The sequence below is a fragment of the Ascaphus truei genome, chromosome 3 (genome assembly GCF_040206685.1).
Source record: "Ascaphus truei isolate aAscTru1 chromosome 3, aAscTru1.hap1, whole genome shotgun sequence".
NCBI lineage: Eukaryota > Metazoa > Chordata > Amphibia > Anura > Ascaphidae > Ascaphus > Ascaphus truei.
The window spans coordinates 225,421,446-225,442,021 of NC_134485.1; the positions used below are offsets into that span (position 1 = coordinate 225,421,446).

Genomic DNA, 20,576 nt, shown 5'->3' on the forward strand with positions numbered 1-20,576 from the left:
CCGGGGGCGCGCGCACTACACTGCGAACCGGGGGCGCGCGCACTACACTGCGAGCCGGGGGGCACGCGCACTACACTGCGAGCCGGGGGGCGCGCAGATCACGCCTACTCCTGGAAACTCCTCCAATCACAGGTTAGGGGGAACGCGCTACAACGAAAAGCGCCAATCGGTGTGGAAGGGGGCTGGGCCACGTCCCACCAGCAGTGTGAGGGGGCCAACGTCCAGTCTGGAGAAGTCGGTCTAACCGTCGGCTGGGCGGGAGGGAGATGGCGCGTCATCGGTGACCACAACTTTAAGTCGATCAAGTCTTGCGTCATCACTTTTTACCGGAAAATGAATTGTGAAAGGTTAATTAAGGGCTCGTCCAGGCTGAGGCCTCGTTCAGGGTGCAGGCTTCGGGGGGGAGGGCGTACGTGCGGGCGGCCGTCGGAAACAATGTATTTAAAGTGAATTGTGGTTTTCAGGGTAGCAGCTGCCCTGTCTCCGAAGTACGGAGTTGACGCTTGCTACAGTTTCAATAAAACAACCCATGTCGTTTTTTGAAGCTGCAGCAGCGTCACTGGGACCTCGGCAGCCAATGAAATCATTCTTGAGAATGATTTCAAGACTGCAACACCGATCCCTAAGCTGAGGTCTGTAGCCCCTCCCCCTCCCTGCCTCCTCAACTCATGAAAAAGTATCCCCGCCCCCGCCTCCTCCCCCTCCCCCTCCCTGCCCCCGCCTCCGCCTCCTCAACTCCTGAAAAAGTCTGCTGGGGATGATGTGCACACATCGCCCAGCAGACTGCCGCTCGCCCTCGCGAACGCCCGCCCTCCAACTCCTGTCTCTGGCACCCCGAACGAGGCCTGAGAGCGAGCACGCGCCTCAGCTTTTTCACATTGCGACATGTTTGACCAGCGTGCACGTGCACACTCAGCTAGACAATTTTTTTAATTTGCCGTGCTTGTGCATGTCATGTGCGCGGTTCAGCCAATGAAGGTGAACCGCTCACGTGACGTCACGGGCACACCCCCTCCCTGCGCATGTCTCCCTGCTCTTACGGTAGGGCGCTCAAGCGAGCTCGCGCCTGGCCGCGGCCTAAGGCCGAGCGTGCGGTGGTGCTACGTCCGTGCACACTTCAAGGACTCTTACCCGATTATTTAAGGTAGTTCCTTCAGTCGCTTGACCTCAGTCACGTGAGCTGGGTCAGCCAGTGAGGACGAACCAGCTCCGTGACACGTTTGCAATGCCCCCGATTGCCGCGACCCAACTCCTGCAGCTAGCGCACGCATCGCTGGGGCTGCAGGAGGGCCGTTCACGGAAGCACGTGCCGGCACCGTGAGTTCAGCCTAAGGCTGTGGTCCCAGTCAGCACTGTAGCACGAGTGCCTGGCGGGGGTCCGCACGTGCACAGCACTTCACTGCAGTCTGTGGGGAGAATCAGAGATTGCGACGGCGGTGCGTGGTGGGGTTTTTGCGGGGGCGTGGCCATGACTTCACATGGCTGGTTCGCCCTCATTGGCTGAACCGCCGGGGGGGGGGCATGGCCACACCCCATCGCAAGTTGTAAACACAATTTGCCTGTCTTGAAAAAAATTGTCGTGGAGCACGCCTGCCAAATGCGCGCAAAGGTACACACTGCCTTGCAGGCGCGCGTGCAGATCAGGCAGCAAGCGCTTGTGCTTGGCGCAATCAGACTGATTATTCTAAATGCGCTTGTCCAGGTTGGGGGCTCGCTAATGCATCGCGTGAGCGGTTCGCCCAATGAGCTTTCTCTGCCCCCCTCCCTCACCCCCCAACAACTAACATGACAGAAATGAACACAGGCTGCGGCCAGGGTGACGCGGAGCGCGCTGCCCCCTGAGCTCGGTGCTCTTTTTGATTGGGGAATTTGTGGCCAGCCAGTTGCGCACTCGGGGGGGGGGGCGCGGCTATGACAGAGCTGGTTTACCCTCATTTGGCGAACAGCTCACGCCAGCAACAAATTTACTTGTCTCTGCAAGCAGCTGAGCGCCGTGCTCTCACGCTTAACAAACACATTGCAGCAATGTGTTTAATCGCGCTGACCGCAGCCTAGGACGCAGCAGGCGATGTATTTTCCTCCTGTGTAGCTATTTTCTAACGTGAAATTCTTGGTAGTCCTCCTGAGAAGGGGGCTGCTGTACAATGCCCTAATCACCCGACTGAGAACAAGAGAAACTATTTGATGCACAATACATAGTAAATGAGTACTTCAGTATTAGTTGATACTTTTTTTTTAATTTGAACTAACAGTTGATATTATAAGACAAGTCTACCATTCCCGCTCTTCCCCAGGTCAAGCAATAAATCAATTATACTCAAGTATTGCCTGACTTGAGACAGTGTGGGAACTCTCCATCACTTGTTTTATAATCTCGCTCATCAACATGTTGGTCCCCGGCTGGATCTTTATTAAGATCTTTTGATACATTTCCTGTTGTGGACAAAAACGTAGAGGACCTCACAATAAATAATTTTCTACCAGAGCTGGTCATACTATACAGAGCCCCTCCTTTGTGCCCCCACTTGGAGAGGAGAGCACTCTCCTTAACCATGTATATATTATATAGATTGTTATTATTATTATTATTAATAAGAAGAACATGTTCTTGTATAGCGCTGCTAGTTTTACGTAGTATTAGTAACATACAACCAATTTATAGGTAATTACATTATGTACAACACAGGAATAAAAGCCCTGAGCATGGAAATAAATATAAGGAAGTCTATGAAGTCTCAAAGAGCATTGCATCAAGGTTCAGGTATGATCTCATACCCATTACTAGCTGCTCTCAGCTGTGTGCATGGTAAGAGTGGGTCAGTGCCGTAGGTGCCATTGCTGCTGTTTCAGATCTTTCCAGAAAGGAATCTCTTATAGATCCATATAGGACTATCTTCTAAAGTCTCCTGGTTGCCAAACTGGGGCAAGATGAGTGCAAAATACACATACAAATATTTTTTCCCACCTTTTCTGATTAAATACTTAAAATATTAGTTTACTGTTAAATTAGAACAACCCCATTTTATCATCATTCTAGGAAAGCCTGCTGAAACCGTGCATCGTTTAGTTTAGAGCAGCCACTACAGATTTAGGACACAAACAGGAGGATATAGGAAATACATCAATATACTAGACAAGACACATACAAGGAAGGATTATCATTAGAATATCATTAAGTGGCAGAACGTGAAAAGTGCAAGTGAAAGATACAACACACAATATGGATGCTTACCACATCCATTAAGTAATATGAACATTGGTCTAAATAAGGGTACCCCCAATGTTGTAATTCATATTATTACGTTGAGTATGCAAGAAAAGAGTCTAAAGTTGTGCAGAGACGAATAGAATAAATATATTAGTATAGTACAGGGCCTTTTCTTTGCTTATAAAGGCTAGGGCAGGTGTCTGCAACCTTTCAAGGAAGAAGAGCCATTTTATAAAAAAATGTCTTCGTCCAAAATATTCAGAGAGCCGCAACACATGCATGAATATTACACCCCCACAATCACATACTGCACACACTAATAGGTATATACTGTATAAGCATTAACATACAAACTTATTTTTTCCTTTCCCTAATTCTGATTAAAGTATGTGGGGAATAAAATGCATCTCACAATAAGTTCCTTTATTTTTTTCCCATTGTTTCTGTTCAAAACAGTTTGTACAAATGACACACACGTATGTGTGTGTATATGTATGCTTTCTTAGAGCTTGCTGGGTATCTGTGTTTATTAACTTTGTCCAGCTGGTCTCAGCTGTTATGGAGGTTTGTGGCCCCTCCCCACTTTCCAAGTAAGCAGTTCTTTTATCATTCAGCTGGTTGGGAGAGATCCAATGCGATCATTCTTCCTCCAACTATAGAGGCAAATAAGAATTTTACATCAGTCAGTGTTAGGACCTGCAATATTTGGTCATGCCTTGTAGGCTTAAAATGCTTTGGCCAAAGGGTTTAACTAAACGACCCTTTGTAAGGAATCCGTTCCTGGTTTTGGCTGGAGCTCACTCTTGCAGAGTTGGTGAGCTCTCAGAACAGACCTTCCCTTGGATTTGCAAGCACTCACCTGTGCTTGCAATCACTGCAGCTCTGTCTCTCTGCTCTGGCATTGGAGGAATTCCCACACACACCTGTCTTGGGATTGGCTATCTGTCCTTATACTGGTCTCTCCCTTTGACTTATTGCTGAGCATAACCCTAGATTGACTAGGATGTAATTGTGTTTGCCACAAGCTACTTTGCCTTGTTCATGAGACCTCCTGCATTCACCCCAGGTAGAGGTCTGCATTTTGGTTCCTGTGCTGAAGCATTGGATCTCCAGTGCTAGTCTTGCCTTGTTACGGAGACCTGCAGCATTCACCCCAGGCAGAGGTCTGGTTCCTGTGCTGAAGCGCTGGGCCCCCAGTACCAGCTTTACCTTGTTCCTGAGACCTGCTTTGTTCACCCCAGGCAGAGATCTACTATCTGTTTCCTGTGCAGAAGCGCTGGTCCTCCAGTGCCAGCCTTGCCTTGTTCCCGAGACCTGCATTCTCCCCTTGCAGAGACCTTATCATGGCCTGCTCCTCACGCAGATGCCATTCCCGCACTTAAGCTGCAACGCTGAAGCAGTGTGCTCCTGACTTCCTGTTGCCAAACTCCAGCCTGAACATCGATTACTCTACCGTCTCCAACCCTGACCCTGGCGTGTCAAAGGATTAATATAAAGCAGGGGAAGGGGGGAGAGAAAGGAAAAAGCTCCCGCATCGGCAAGAAGTAATGAAATAGTAGTTAATATAGTCAGAGATCCCGTCCGGTGCAAAAAGGGATAAAGGGGTCATACGCGAAAAACAAACAAAAGGTTCCCTCATGAATGCACTCAGATAGACCTAATGAAATTAATGAAATATAATTAAAATCAATTTAATGAATAATAAAAATATGTTTATACAGAGGGGCGTGGTAAGAAGGTCCAAGACCACCCCCTAATGACATACCAGAAGAACTTCCACATCGAGTCAGTAGGGAAGAAGACCTAAGAATACACTATACATGGCCAAATGGTATATAGGCTATAGCAGGGGGGCGCAAACTTTTTTCCCTGCGCCCCCCTGGCGGCTGTCCCCTCGCTCCCGCGCCCCCCCCCAACCCCAACTTACCCGCGCTCCGGCGTAATGACGTCACGTTGCCATAGCAACGTGACGTCACATGACCTCGCAGCGTCATTTTGACGCCGCGTTGCCATGGCGCCGCAGGGAGGAAGCCGCCGGAGCCACGGTGAGTTAGGTTTACAGAGGCCCTGCAGCTCCCCCGGCACTTAATTTAAGTGCCTTCGGGAAGCGCGCGGGGCCTCTGTAAACCCCGCGCCCCCCGTCGGCAGTGTCGCGCCCCCCCTGGGGGTCGCGCCCCACAGTTTGCGCACCGCTGGGCTATAGTATATAAGGGTTAATTCCAACAGAAAAAAAGTACCTGCATGCAATAAAGCAGTACTATTATCTAAAAAAACAGCAGATTAATGAAATAATATCTACCGGTACTGAATCTAGAGGATTCAATGACCCGTGCCTCTGGGCTTTATATATGCATATTTTATGCTAGCCCTATTTAGGGTCCTATTTCTTCACCAGAGTGTCCTCATATATTCACTATGCTGATCATGTGTTTGTAGGTAATTATCATATACCAATGTGTGCTTGTATTGTGACTACACGCCTGTCATACATCTACACCGTTATATAACACTAGCCTTGTACTTCATATTGGCCATTTCTTGGTATTTATTTTGTGCTACTTGGATTATATTCCTCTAGATTCAGTACCGGTAGATATTATTTCATTAATCTGCTGTTTTTTTAGATAATAGTACTGCTTTATTGCATGCAGGTACTTTTTTTCTGTTGGAATTAACCCTTATATACTATAGCCTATATACCATTTGGCCATGTATAGTGTATTCTTAGGTCTTCTTCCCCACTGACTTGATGTGGAAGTTCTTCTGGTATGTCATTAGGGGGTGGTCTTGGACCTTCTTACCACGCCCCTCTGTATAAACATATTTTTATTATTCATTAAATTGATTTTAATTATATTTCATTAATTTCATTAGGTCTATCTGAGTGCATTCATGAGGGAACCTTTTGTTTGTTTTTCGTATCAAAGGATTACCCTGGCTTCTCCAACCCTGACCCTGTTACGATTTACTACGGACTGCGCAATCCTGAACCGGCTTCGTGGTCTACGGTCGGTGTATTCACATCCCCAACTCAGCCCTGCGGTCCGGTCCCGGTTTGTGGCGAGCACGTCCGTTACACCCTTACAGAGATATATACGGTTAAGTTCGGAAAATAATTAGACGCTGATACAAGTTTTGTTATTTCGGCTGTTTACCAAAATAAATTCAAGTTACAGTTAAATAATGAATATGGGCTTAAAGTGCAGTCTATCAGCTTTAATTTGTGGGTATTCATATCCAAATTGGAGGAAGGGTTTAGGAATGACATCTCTTTAATATAAAACACACACAAAAATAGGAGGGCATGGAAAAAGACAAAAAACGAAATTAGTACACAAAATCTTTATATGTAAAAATGACAAAACATATAACACCACATACAGGTAAAGATCACATAGATCTATTGGTCCGTGACACCCACAGAGGATCGGGTAATGCTACACAGAACCCCACGATCAGAAAATCCTACGCAATATTCTCTATTGCTGAGAATACAAGCATAATATTGATCAGTATTTAACATTTGTACAACGTCTCAGTTATTAAACTCCCCTCACAGGGTGTGAAATTACAGTTACCTTCTGCCAATGGTAGGACAATTATGGCCACTTGCTAGTTAAGATGACTTGCTATGATACCTCTCAGTTATGTCCAGGCAAAGAACTGACAAGGGACGGGGTTCACGTCCAATATGGCAGCATAGAAAGTACTGTATCTATGCCTTTCTTATGAGCAAAAACTGATGTGTGTTAGTTGATACCTTACAGCAGAGGCTCCCACCTGCAGTCTTCCAGGAACACTAACAGTGCAGGGAAAAGTACACTCCCTGCTTGTGCACCGCTGGTTCCATCACAATGATTGGGCTACCTGTGCTAATGAGAGGACAGCCTTAAACATGCACTGTTCAGCTGGTCTTAGCTGATTGGAGGGTGGCTCCTCCTACCTAGTTGAAGCTCACCCCCTCCCACATTTAAATGGTTAAAAGCTCACTCCATTGCATCTTCCACTCTCAGGGGAACTTGCTTGCTTGCAGTTTGATTGTGACAAATCTAATACAGAGTGTTTTTACTTGTAATGTACAGGTTAATAAGAGCTTCAATCAGACTTAGAACTATGCAACTAATTTTGACTGATTTATTATAAATCATTCTTCCTGGTAATGCACAGGTTATTAAGAATTTATATTAGTGTTAGGTACCCTTGAGATGTGGTCTGCCGTGTAGTGGCTCAAGGGCTTACAACACTTTGGCCAAAATGTTAAACTAAAAGACCATTTTATTTAATAGATAACTATACATATATATTTAGGCACTGCACTGTGTATAAGTTTCACTGGAAGTGCACTGAGCTTTGTGTTTCATGTTCTGTCTCTGGTTTTAAACTAATGAGAGGACAGCCTTAAACATGTACTGTTAGTGGTCATTGAGGATTGAAGTTGGGAAACTGACGGTATCATTTGTTTCATTTTTGAATTCGCTTCAGTTTAATGAACTAACTGAAAGTTGCAAACTTATGAGAAAAATATAAATTCGTTTTGGAAGATCAAAAGATCTGGCGATAGACAAAACTGTAAATCTGACTGACAACTGTAACTTGTAGACTATTTGGAAAAACATTTTTTTTCACTTCCTAAACTCATAATGAAGAGCACTCCTATCCAAAAAAGGCAAACAGTGGAATCATAATGTACTGGAAGAAATGCTGGGCCAAAAAATTAAAATGCCAATAAAATCAAGTCTTGGGACAATAAATTGAAAGCTTTTATATTAAATAAACTTATTGGCGGTTTAATGTGCCAGCTAAATTTACCTAGTAAGTCTGGTACACAAGGTATGTTTGTTTAGGGAAACAGAAAATTAAAGTTCAGAAGTGAAATACAATACATTTAAAGGCCACTTTTAAAGGGAAATGTTAGCATTTTTACTTTGGTGTTAACCCAGGATAGCCCACACAGTATTCACCAAAATAATTCAAGTGTTCATCAGTTTTCCTGCATAATGCTGTCTATTATTTTGTTTATACTGCTATGTATAAAGGTTGTCAATTAAGTCGTTAGGCTCTGAATGATAATCATTGCTTTAGTTAACTCTAGGAAGTAATACTGTGTAATTTAACACCTCCTAAACTTTGGTGTGGCTGAAAATTTTGCTGGAGATATTGTGCAAAGTTCTAGTGGAACTGTACATTTTTTCATAACGTTTACTGCACCATCAAGTTCTTCATAAATGTACAGTACTGTAGTAATGAAACGTGCTATTAGTGTTGAAGGAAATAATACACACACACACACACACACACACACACACACACACACACACACACACACACACACACACACACACACACACTGTGGTTCATCTCCTGTAACATGGAGTAGTCACATTGTGATTGTACTAGAGAGTGCAGAGTAACACTCATTTTGTATTTACATAACTTAATTATATTGTTATTTAGAGAAGATTATTATAGAAAGGCTATCTTTGTAATTTTAGATGATTAGATGTAACATTTTATTTAAAATAAGATCCAAGAATGTTTGCGATAGTGAACAAATAAATACTGTCCGGTATTACGTCTCTGGACTTTGTAACCTGCCGGCGGGTGGCTGGCATAGTGTGATTTCCCTCGAGAAGGTAGAGAGCTGGGCTGCTGCTAACGGGTTGGGCAGCTTCCTCCATCCAGATTGGCTGCTGCTGTGTTATGCAGCCAATCAGGAGGTGACAGGAGCCTGTGGGTGGGGCCAAAGAGCGGAGGAAAAGCATGGAGCAGAGAGAGGTGAGGCTGTGTTGTCCTGGTGTGTCTGTACTTGTACTATTTTGTCCTGGTGTGTGTATTTGTTTTCTGTGGCTGTCCTGTGGGGGTGGGAGAGGATGAGGGGATGGGGGGTGAGAGAGTGAAGGGAGGAGGAGGGGTGAGAGAATGAAGGGAGGGGGTGAGGTGAGAGGATGAAGGGTGAGGTGAGCGAGGATGATGTGGGGTTGAGGGTGAGGGGTGAGAGGGTAGAGAGGATGAGGGGGGTGAGGGTGAGGGTGGTGAGAGGGTGAGGGGAGGGGGGCTGAGAGGGTGAGGGGAAGGGGGATGAGAGGGTGAGGGGAATGGGGGTGAGAGGTTGAGGGGAAGGAGGGTGAGGGGAAGGGGGGTAAGAGGGGGAAGGGGGGTAGAGTGTGAGGGGAAGGGAGCTATGGGAGGGTGAGGGGAAGGGGGCAGTGAGGGGAAGGGGGCAGTGAGAGGGTGAGGGGAAGGGGGCTGAGAGAGGTTGAAGGGAGGGAGAGAGGGTGAAGTGAGGGGGAGTGAGAGAGGGTGAAGGGAGGGGAGTGAAAGGGTGAAGGGAGGGGGAGTGAGAAAGGGTGAAGGGAGGGGGAGTGAGAGGGTAAAGGGAGGAGGGAGAGAGGGTGAAGGAAGGGGGTGAGAGGGTGAAGGAAGGGGGTGAGAGAAGGTGAAGGGAGGGGGTGAGGGTGAAGGGAGGGGGAGTGAGAAAGGGTGAAGGGAGGGGGAGTGAGGGTAAAGGGAGGAGGGCGAAGGGAGGGGGGTGAGAGGGTGAAGGAAGGGGGTGAGGGGGGGGTGAGAGAGGGTGAAGGGAGGGGGGTGAGAGGGTGAAGGGAGGGGGGTGAGAAAGGGAGAGAGGGTGAAGGAAGGGGGTGAGAGGGTGAAGGAAGGGGGTGAGAGGGTGAAGGGAGGGGGTGAGGGTGAAGGGAGGGGGAGTGAGAAAGGGTGAAGGGAGGGGGAGTGAGGGTAAAGGGAGGAGGGTGAAGGGAGGGGGGTGAGAGGGTGAAGGAAGGGGGTGAGGGGGGGTGAGAGAGGGTGAAGGGAGGGGGGTGAGAGGGTGAAGGGAGGGGGTGAGAAAGGGTGAAGGGAGGGGGGTGAGAGGGTGAAGGGAGGGCGGTGAGAGGGTGAGGTGAGGGAGGATGAGGGGAGGGTGGGTGAGAGGATGAAGGGAGAGGGGTGAGATGATGAAGGGAGGGGTGTGAGAGAGGGTGGAGGGAGGGGGTGGGAGGGTGTGTGAGAGGGTGAAGGGCGGGTGTGTGAGAGAAGGTGAAGGGAGGGGGTGTGAGAGGGTGAAGGGAGGGGGTGTGAGACAGGGTGAAGGGAGGGGGTGTGAGAGGGTGAAGGGAGGGTTTGAGAGAGGGTGAAGGGAGGGGGGTGAGAGGGTGAAGGGAGGGGGGGGGGTCTTACCAATATCTGTGTGGTCTTACCAACATAGTGGAGACCACACAGACACCGAATGAGGTACACAACAAATTTGCTCTCACAATTGAGATAGTTTTTGATTTGCTTTTAATTGCTTTGCACTATGTGGGTGATGAAATTTATTGCCTAAGATTAAATGCTGACAATTGGTGCACCCCTGACATTTGTAGACCCCTGGTGGTCTAGATAACCAGTTAGTAGGGCTGCTGTATTTGGAGACTAGGTCTTCCTGTGTTAAAGCATCCCCAATACTTGGCCCCCTTCTATAGCAGAAGAGGAGTGGTTTCGTGAATGTCCTGCCATTATTTTTGTCCAATGCCAACACATGCCAGTGTTTCAGAATACTATTTTTGATGACCCGTGAGGCCGTGCTAAAGGTAGTATTGATGTGGAACCAATCCATTGAGCCCTTCTTCCCCGATGGTTTAAGGAGTTGTTCGCGGGTAACCTCCCTGGCTTTAAGGAGGGCCTCTTCAAATTCTTGGGCATCATACCCCCTCTCCAAAAATCTCAATTTCATGGACTGCAACGCTAATTCACATTCATCGGGATTGCTGGTTATCCGCTGGACCTGAAGGAACTGCGAGAAGGGCAATCCTCTCTTGAGGGCTCCTGGATGGTGACTGCTTGTGCAAGAGCAGAGTATTCCGATCCGTCACTTTGTGATGCATCCGTGTCATGAGTCAGGTTTGACCCTGTAACAGGGGAGTTATCCCTGTTCAGGTAATGTGCCTCTAATCCAGCAGTGTGGTGGTTAACTGCTGGTAGTCAATTAACAAACACCACCTGCCTTATTAGATTGCTTAGAAAAGCCTGTCTTTTGAGACAGGAAGTGAGACTCCTTAGCTCACACCTGAGCTGAACTTGGAGACAGAGCAGTGATTCCTTAGTCCACAACGGGGCTGAACCAAGGAAGGACAGATGTCTTTAGCGACAAGCTGACCACAAGACAAAGGGGACAAGATTCTAACCTGGAGCCTGACATTTCCTGTGCACACAAGGGTGCGGTTCCAAGAGAGCAGAGAAGCTTCCCCTACAGCAGCCCAGCTAACAGATAAGACTTTCATTTATAAGACTATTTATATCTGTTCATTTCATGCTATATGTTTGGGGCTGGGAGACATGCTTATCTAAAGGGAGTTGTGGAGTGCATAGTATTTCTCTAGAAATACTCCCAAGTGAATAGAAGCTTTGTTTACCCCTTGTTTGGATGGTTTCCTGATGTTAAGGAAACAGGTGCAATAAAAGCCTTATTTAATTTCACCATAACCAGTCTCCCTTGCATACCTCTGTGAGCGTCCGCCTACAGACCCTTATAGACAACAGTGTCCAGAAACACAATTTCAGTCTTACTGTAGTTCTGGGAGACAACAGAGAGATGCACCCGCTCAACCTAGTGTGAACACTAGGGTCACTAGTACAGACTGGTGCAATAGGGCAGGGAGAGTAATCAAAACACAAAGAACACTGTATGACGTAGAGGCACTATACATACAGATAAGGCCCTATGGATGCACTCAAAATCTGAAGAGGGAGAACACCCTGATAAATAAGCAACACAGCAGAAAAAATCTGGACCAAACCTTAGAATAGTATTTAAATATGCTTTATTGATAGTAATTAAAATAATTGGTACCAGAAAATATGGTGAATGAGGTGAACTGAATACAATAAGTGCTAATAGGCAAAGTGCCAGAAATGTATCCAAAAAATGGAGCAATAAACAAGCACTATAGATTCCAGAAAGCACTAAACCTATGCCTATGGTGTAAGGCAATAGGGGCTAACTCTGGTGTGTGACGTCACTGGAACGCTATTTGGAATATATACACTCACATGAGGCACTAAAGTGTGTGTAGGCACATAATCACTGTCAACCATGCATCAATAATGTACTGTAAAAGTAAATGACATAACAGTGGCAATGATTGGTCAATAGTGTAGGTATAACACTAACAATGAAACACACAAGTATAACACTGCTGACATGATTAGTCCAATATGTAACATACAGCCCGCCACAAAGTCACCGTGACAATGGTTGACAGTGATTATGTGCCTACACACACTTTAGTGCCTCATGTGAGTGTATATATTCTATATAGCATTCCAGTGACGTCACACACCAGAGTTAGCCCCTATTGCCTTACACCATAGGCATAGGTTTAGTGCTTTCTGGAATCTATAGTGCTTATGTTTATTGCTCCATTTTTTGGATACATCTCTGGCACTTTGCCTATTAGCACTTATTGTATTCAGTTCACCTCATTCACCATATTTTCTGGTACCAATTATTTTAATTACTATCAATAAAGCATATTTAAATACTATTCTAAGGTTTGGTCCAGATTTTTTCTGCTGTGTTGCTTATTTATCAGGGTGTTCTCCCTCTTCAGATTTTGAGTGCATCCATAGGGCCTTATCTGTATGTATAGTGCCTCTACGTCATACAGTGTTCTTTGTGTTTTGATTACTGTAGTTCTGTAACGTCTGTATCCCCGCAGACCTGGCCAGTCCAAAGTACTGAGGTGGGTAAGGTTATAACACGCATCCACAGCAGTGAGGGCGTGCCCGGAGTGTGGTAATGCGTTGCCGGGCCTTTTGAGAAAGGGTTAACGTATACTTGCAACGTCCAGGATGCCAGAGTTTGGATAGTAATGTCCGTGTGTCAGAGTTCAGGAGTTATAGAGAGAAGCATGGTGATGTCCGTAAACCAGTGTTCAAGGATTGGAGAAGGCATTGTAGTAGTATCCGAATGCAGGGTTCATGGGCAGGAGAAAGCAGGGTAATCCAATTCAAAGCAGAGTTCAAGACAGGGAGATCCAAAGGTAAGCAGGGGCAGGGACAGGAACCAGCGCTGAAAGAGACAGGAGAGCCAAGCATAGAGACTGCACACACAGGAGTCACAAGAAGCTATGCAGAGCAATGAGCTAGAGGACAGACAGGGATTATAAAGGAGGGAGCACCAATGGGAGAGGAAGGAGGAGCAGAGGGTTGAGTGAGAGGTTGCAGGGATAGGTCAGAACGAGCAAGGGAGGAGACAGGTGAATCACACAGGGATATGGCTTGTACGCTATGGGAGGCGGAGCCAGGGCTCTGGGAAGGCCTATACCTGGAGCGTGTGCGCGCGCCCTCTGTAAGGGTTGGATGTGCGCGCACAGTGTGTGCCAGGGAGCGCGAGGAGCATCGCGCCGCAGGGGCGCTCGCCAAGGAAGGCGAGAGATCAGGAGAAGCGACCGAAGGAGGTAATGTGGCAGATGGGGGAATAGAAAGACGCCGTGAGCTGTGAGTGCCGCGGAGGGGATCGGGTGCCTGGAGAGGTGTGCGCACCTCGCGGGGAACGCGCGTGACAGCTGGACGTGCATCCGGGCACGCCACAGAGGAACGGGTGCGGGAGGAAGAAGGGACAAAAGGAAGAGGAGGCGAGGGAGGAAGGTCAGAGGCAGAGGGAGCAGAGGTGACGGGGACACATTGGGAAGCACGAATCCCCTGAACTGTCACAAGTTCATGGTGAACCGTATGTTGGAAGGTATCTTATTTAAATGGTCCACAAACAGCAGGAGTTCATTCTCAGAGCCACCTCCACACCATGAACACGTCGTCAATGTACCTCATGTATGTTAACATATATTGGACATAAGGAGAATCAAATACTACAGTATGTGTGTCTGCTCATATTGGGCTATAAAAAGATTCGCATACGAAGGGGCCATGTTTGACCCAATCGCCGTACCAATGCACTGGAGATAAAATCCATTGTCAAATTTGAAATAATTCTTATATAGAACAATGTCCATAAGTAGTAGAAGGAATTCAATAGGTGGTCTGGCATAATCGAAATAGTTATGAAAATGGGTTTTCACCGCATCCATACCCTCATCATGCCCGATGTTAGTGTACAGGCTGGCAACATCTAGTGTCACCAGCAGTATTTGGGAAATGTCCACTTTCAGGAGCATCACTGTATCTTTTCCTTCACTGTCTTTTTTCTATCATTACAGGGAGTCCATACATCATGTTGTGTTTCCCTGACACTGCACTGACTGTCCAGGTCTGATTTGGACTGATGGAAGACTACACATGTGCAACATTACACTTTATGTTGCTTGTCATGACCCAGAGATGCTGTAGGTGGCAGTGTTGGATAACTGAGGATGCCTCTTCTCTATGGAGCTGTTTCAGAGGCTTTCCTGCATGCACATGCTCACTCCCAATGTTTACATAAGCTCAGTTTTTCCAAGATGGCCTCCGTCTGTCAGTGCTATGCAAAGGTGATGTGGAGCTCCCTGATGAACTGATTAATGGACTTCTAATTGTCTACATGAGGTGGGTGTGGGTATATATGTCTTCCTGGTGCCAGTGTCCCTTAGCACATCCCTGAAGAAGGTCCTTAGTGGACCAAAACGTTGGTTTACACATGTGCTGTTATGTTGTTTGAATACAATCTTTTTGCTACATACTACTGAGTGCTGTTTCTTTGCTTTCCCTGCTGGGAAGGCAAACTGTTGCGATATATATATATATATATATATATATATATATATATATATATATATATATTGATGCCGTCACTGCCCTCTAAGGGCTAGAATGGGACAGTTCTGGGAATTTACAGCTCTCATAGAGTTAATCATTCTGGACAGGTCTGTTCAGCTGTGAGTTAATGAGCTAATTAGCCTAGCCTGTATAGTCAGGAAGTGATACAGAGATTCCCCCCCCCCCCCCCCCCCCCAATGCGGCCAGACACACACCGTTGAGAGTTACACAGAGAGGATGAGAGACGCTGCTATACTGATCTGGGAAGGCACACACAGACAGCCCTGTGAGAAACTGAAAGGAGACCTGCTGCAGGTACACTGGGTAAAGTGGGGAAAAGAGTTTAGTTCTCCCACAATTTAGTTAGGGACTAAGCAGTATTAGTCAGTACTCCTGGAAGGAGTTAGGTTTTTTGTTTCTGTTTTTGTGTTATGAGTTAACCCTGTACCTGCCTTATACCCTGTAAATAAACCCATGCTTAGAAAGTACAGTGTTTCCTGCCTTTGATCTGGACAAAAGATACGACGCTGGGACTGAGACGTCAGTCCACAAGGCAGTGAAATGGGAAAATGGAGGAATTTCTGACCTCGCTTCAGTACAAGCAAACAGAAAATTCTGCAATTTTAATGCAGGGTTTGCAGCAACTGGCAAAGACCCAAGAGGAGATGTCAAAATCCTATAATGAGAGTTTACTACAGATGACAAAGTCACAAACTGAAAGCACGGCGGCGTTAGTACAGCAGATGGCGCTGTCCCTACATCAGACGCTAAAAGAAGAGCAAAACGAGGCGCAACTTCGCCTACAATAGGAGCTTCGAGCGTTGGGAGAGAAAATTACCGCCCAGGCTAGAGTGGCCCCATAGGTCGCTCACCAGGTAAACACGCACCTCATTCAGAAAATGACGATGGACGATGACATTGAGGCGTACCTGTCAATCTTCGAGCGCACCGCAGTACGCGAAGGGTGGCCAGCTGAGGAGTGAGCGGGAATAATTGCTCCCTTCCTGGTGGATGACTCACAACAACCCTATTATGACTTAGAGCCCGAGCAAGCTAAAGACTATGACACCCTGAAGGCGGAGATTATGGCACGGCTAGGGGTCACCCTTGCGGTTCGGGCGCAACGGTTCAATTCCTGGCATTATGATTTAGAGAAGACACCCCGCTCTCAACTCTATAACCTTATACACTCTGCAAGGAAGTGGCTCCAGCCTGAGGTATGTTCCATTGCTGCAGTTGTCGAAAGAGTCGTTATAGACCGGTTCCTGAGAGTTCTCCCCCGCACCATCCAGAAGTGGGTGAGCCAGAGTGACCCCAAAGATGCCGAACAGTTGGTCGCTTTAGTCGAATGTTACTTGACTGCCGAAGAGATGTCCAAGAGCTCAAGTTCAGATGAGTGCTCCGGTTCTCGCTTCCTGCGCTCCAGGAGGTCTGATAAGACTGTTCAACCGAATAGGAATCCGCAAGGACTCATTGACTTGCGTAAAGGAGTAGGAAGTCCCACAGCACCTAGGAGGAACTCTGGTCTCGTTGTTCCCAGTAGACTGGAGACAAAACACCGACCCAGTTTTGGAAGGTATATAGTGTGCTACAGATCCCATGAACTTGGACATGTGGCCGCAGTTTGCCCTCGGAACGCGGAACCAATGGAATGTAACTTTTCTGTGGGGCATGGTTCGCGCTGGGTTTCTACGGTTCAGCACAGTTCTTGCTGTTCAGAAGAGGACGATGAGGACTCCTATGTGGCCCCGCGGAAAGGACAACCTCCGTGTGCAACAGAAGCTGCAGGGAAAGTTTACCCCGTGGCATCAGAAAAGACCAGAGGTGGACTACAACACAGAGCGCTTGGCGCAATCATCACAGGGGTGACTACTATCCTCGGTATGAAAAAGGCTACCGATACCGCCATAAGCAGAAATCCAAGTGAGTCAGACCAAAAGAGTGTTGACTGGAAACGGTTCTATGAGGCGTCCCAACAAGACGTTCAACGCCTCATCAGCAAGCAAGAAGTTTCTCAGCGAGAGGTCTGCACGTTAAAAACAGAGCTGGGTAAAGTAAAGCAGCAAATGCTACAGGAGCGACTGAGTACCCAGTGGGTCCCCACCGAGCAGCATGATGAGCTGAAGGCCACCCTGAGCTTTACCAGAGCATCACTGGAAGCGGAATACGAAAAAACTAAAAATGTCCAAACCTTGGAATCTGAAAAACTGAAGTTGGATAAAAGGCTTCTAGAGCTAAAGCAGATAATTGAACACACGTCCCAGCAACTCACAGCTATAAAGGAGGACAATCTCAAGCTGGAGAAAGAGCTGGAGAAGCAGAGAGCCTGCTCCATCACCAAAAATCAGTACTCCCAGGAGAAAGAGGCATGGGAAACAGAAGCAGCAGCAATCATAGCGACAAAAACTACAGAGATCCAAAATCTGAAGGATGCACTGACACAAACCCAGAGCAAGCACCGGGAAGAGATGTAGGCCCTGAGAGGAATTGAATTGGCAGCTGCCTTGAGCCAGAGAAGAAGTATACACTGGCGACACGTTTTATTGAAGCACGGCTAGCACCGCAAGCCGGGGGATGCCCCGGCGTGCTAGCCGCACTCCCTCAGCGTGCGATGCGCGGTCACGCGTCATCGGGTGCCTGCGCCCCCTGCACGCGCGTCCAGGGCTCCCCGAGGGAGCCCTTGTGTCCCGCGATGTGGGGGATGCGGCAGGGGGTTCCGGGGGACCCGGCGGACCCGGCAGCGGGAGGGAGAGCGCCCCGATCGGAGGGCGCTCCTCCGCTGCTTCGGCGCGCGCCCGGCACCCTCCGGCGCGCGCCAGGTTACTGCTGCGGCCGAGAACGGGCAAATGCTCGAATAAACTCGGCCGCAGCAGTAGAAGGACAGCTTCAAGACCTGAGGAAGGACCTGGAGTTTGAGTGTGCTGGCCGCAAGAAGGCAGAGAAACAACAGCGTGACCTAGGCGAAGAGCTCGAAGCTCTGAAGACTGAGTGCGACACTACGTTGGACTCTATTACTGCTCAGCAGGAGGTCTAATGAAGAAAACCTTTAAGAAGAGGTGGATGTCAGACATGTCTGACAAAGAGGTTGGTCATGGGATAGTGCACGGGCCTCTCACAGGACAGTGTTTCGCTGGTGGAAGGGATATGTGATGCAGTCACTGCCCTCTAAGGGCTAGAATGGGACAGTTCTGGGACTTTACAGCTCTCAGAGAGGTAATCATTCTGGACAGGTCTGTTCAGCTGTGAGTTAATGAGCTAATTAGCCTAGCCTGTATAGTCAGGAAGTGATACAGAGATTCCCCCCCATGCGGCTAGACACACACTGTTGAGAGTTACACAGAGAGGGTGAGAGACGGTGCTATACTGATCTGGGAAGGCACACACAGACAGCCCTGTGAGAGATGAAAGGAGAGCTGCTGCAGGTACACTGGGTAAAGTGGGGAAAGAGTTTAGTTCTCCCACGATTTAGTTAGGGACTAAGCAGTATTAGTCAGTCAGTGTTTCCTGCCTTTGATCTGGACAAAAGATCCGACGCTGGGACTGAGACGTCACTATATATATATATATATATATATATATATATATATATCAAAGCAAAACAAAAAAGCGAAGTAGCGCCTCTAATACAGCCTACACAAAACTGTGATTCAAGTAATCCAACTATGAATACATCCATCCAATGGGGTGGCATACGGGGGTAAAATATACTAAAACCAGTATTGACCAAAGATAACAGGTTCTATAATGAATTAATATATATATATATAATGTTCAATATCAATAACCTTAGACTTTAATATTTAAAAATAATAACCTATGAACATATCAAAAAATAAAAATAAATTTATAAAATAAAATGTATGTAAAAAATGTGATAATAAAAATATTATAAAAAATAAATGAAAAAACCTTAAAAAACCTCAGAAAACACAAAGTCCTGTTCCAAAATATAGCCCCCAGGTATAAGGCAGCCCGTTTCAAAGGGGTCACTACTCCCTGTTGATACCTATGAAAAAAGAAAAGAAACAGGCGCACACCTAGTGCATTAACGTATAACAAATAGTTTATAGAACAATAAAATCAGTCAAATGCCCACTCACAAAGGTACAAGGTTTAAAAGCAGGTATGAGATAGGCTCTCATAAGCCAGTACTGCCGTCCGATATCAGCAATGGTGTCCTCTCCTGTCTGCTCTCCGCATGGTCCGAGCAACCGGAAATGACGTCCCTCCGGTTGGGTGCCCCGCACAGGAAATCCCTTCGGGAACCAACACCTCCAGTTCCTTGCTTCTGGTCAGTGAGACACCGGGGGAAAAGGATCCAGCGTTTTTTCTCAGCCTCACACAGCCTGCAAAGTCTCTCAACCAGCAATGGTAAAGTTCGTGGGAAAGTGACAACCTCAGTCTTAGCCACGCCCTACGCGTTTCGTCATCTATGATGACTTCATCAGGGGTACCCATTGGATGCCCCTCCATAGTATTTATAACAAGGTAATTTGCATAATTTGATGAATCAATTAAAAAGTTTGTTACAAAAATTAACCAGTCAGTGACCTTAAACATCATTCAACAACAGTCATAATAGAATGATTATGAGGACCGCACTAAATCATTCCAAAAATGTGATCAAATTGTTGCTTAGATAGCTGATAAGTTTTACAAAATACTATTCACAAGTGTTAACCATTAGGATAGTATATTGAAGACTAAGTGATTTATTAGTAACACTAGGTAAGTAATTGTTGTTTAAAATTTGAGCTAGGAATAGTACTAATAGTATTTTTGAAAAGTAATTAGATTTAGGGTAAGAACCAAATGAGAAATTGAAAGATATACAAAATAATAAAATATATATATATATGAAAATAAAAAATAAATAATAAAAAATAAATGATAAAAATAATATATCAAGAATTGGAGATTTTTATCAAGTATAAAGTAAATTAATAAACAATTTTATAAATGTTACTTTCTTTAAAAACATAGAATAACATCACACTAGTAACAGATAACCTGATAATCATTGATAGAGTAATAGATGGAATAATATCCCACCTACTAGTTATTAATACATATACCTGATGTTACCCATTATTTGATTTTCAGGTATGTGGATTCCAGTTGGAACCATTGGTGCAGCAAAGGATGATTTTTAAGCATGAACAGAAGAAACCTCAGCATGAATCATATGATGTTGCATGTGTATGTCATATATAATGATATATTAGTTTATCTGTACGAATTTAGCAGAAGCATGACTGTGTAAAACTAAATATGTATGACTAAATGTGAATACTTGTGATACTCTAATCCTATGTATATATAAATAAGCGTATGTATATATGTACTGTATATAATGTGAATCTACAGTGTGTATATGTTGTGTATGTGGTAGCATGTGTAGAATAATTACTTGTATTATACAAATAAAAATAAATATGAATTAAGAAATAAATATGAATTTAGAAATTAAAAAGTATATGTTTATTAATTGAACTGAGTATATGTGATTGAACTAAATATGGTAAGGCCATTCGTGAACCCGAAACAGATACACCCGCAATAGTAATATAAACACTAGATTAATCAACCTCCAATGTAGCTATTTGGTGTAAGTAGATATATATTCCCACAGTTGGAATATTAA

The 20,576-nt window shown here is 46.0% G+C and overlaps 1 long non-coding RNA gene across 1 annotated transcript; it reads left to right on the top strand.

The window, feature by feature from the left end:
* Window positions 1–54: 54 nt before the first annotated feature.
* LOC142489454 (uncharacterized) lies at window positions 55–20,320 on the top strand. Its single transcript, XR_012799860.1, has 3 exons — window positions 55–132; window positions 14,398–14,722; window positions 20,036–20,320. It is a non-coding gene; the product is annotated as an uncharacterized LOC142489454 (long non-coding RNA).
* Window positions 20,321–20,576: the final 256 nt, after the last annotated feature.